This window comes from Cupressus sempervirens, chromosome 7, assembly GCF_028749045.1.
Source record: "Cupressus sempervirens isolate cs-2001-9-10 chromosome 7, ASM2874904v1, whole genome shotgun sequence".
NCBI lineage: Eukaryota > Viridiplantae > Streptophyta > Pinopsida > Cupressales > Cupressaceae > Cupressus > Cupressus sempervirens.
In genome coordinates, this window is record NC_143124.1 from 898933878 (window position 1) to 898934954 (window position 1077).

The window sequence follows — 1077 nt, forward strand, 5'->3', positions numbered from 1 at the left end:
GCTGCTAGAATCTTTGTATTGCTACCTTTGTTATTTGCCTTCTATCAAACTTGGAACCTTTTATTTGAGAGTATTTTTGTTTTCACCATGACACTTATTGCTACTTGGTCAGCCTTCGATTCATTGACCACAAACATCTCTTTGCTTTTGGATAATTACTATCAACAACACATAACGAATTCATTCTTTTATTATGACCAATATGAAGGTCTTTAATAATTTTATTTGCCTTCAAATTTATTGCTCCAATTGATTGCCCCTGCATGGAGTTGATCACATGTTGATGCTTCTTATTGGTCACATTTTTCTCCCTTAACAGCTTGTGCACGGAAATATCACTAAATAGGGAACAAACTCCAAATTTTATGGCAATTTCTCCTCTTAAAACATGGACATCCCTTTTCAACGTTGGTGTGCCCCGCTCTTTCAATTTGAATGGCATCTCCTGTTCTCTATTCAATGCGTGGACTCTCCCCAACTTGCACATGCTGCGTGATCAATGTTTGGGTTCCCTTTTAGGCGTGTAGAGCTCCTTTTTAATGCTATCTCTGCTTAAAACTCATGTCCTTGGCAACGTGAAGCTTCTTTTTCTCCATAGCCTTGATGACACCAACAACAACAGTCTGATGCATGTCCCTCATAGCAAAAGGACCCAATGGTGAGTATTCAGAGAATGTCTCCATAGCCATTGGATTGGTTGGAATCATCTTGAAAAATCTGGCCTCACCATTTTTAAGGAACTTTGGTTCCTTCTCAAGCTCCTTGCCAGATTGTCTGTCAACCTTGGTCATGATCTCAGAAAACTTCACAGAAATGTGGCAATCTAGCAATGGCGCATACCCATTTCCAATTTGGCCTGGATGGTTCATGATGATAACTTGAGCTATGAAATTAGTAGTCTCCTTGGTAAGGTCATTCTTGGATTCAGAGGCCACATATCCTCTCTTAAGATCCTTCACAGCAACATTGTTGACATTGAATCCCACATTATCACCAAGCAATGCCTCCAGTTGTTGAATCAATAATTAGGACTACACAATCAGCCTAGGATGTTCCAGTAATCATGTTCTTAATGAA

At 39.5% G+C, this 1077-nt stretch overlaps 1 pseudogene; it reads right to left on the reverse strand.

The window, feature by feature from the left end:
* Positions 1-542: 542 nt before the first annotated feature.
* On the reverse strand, positions 543-869 carry LOC149550391 (elongation factor 1-alpha pseudogene; annotated as a pseudogene).
* Between the last annotated feature and the right edge of the window lie 208 nt (positions 870-1077).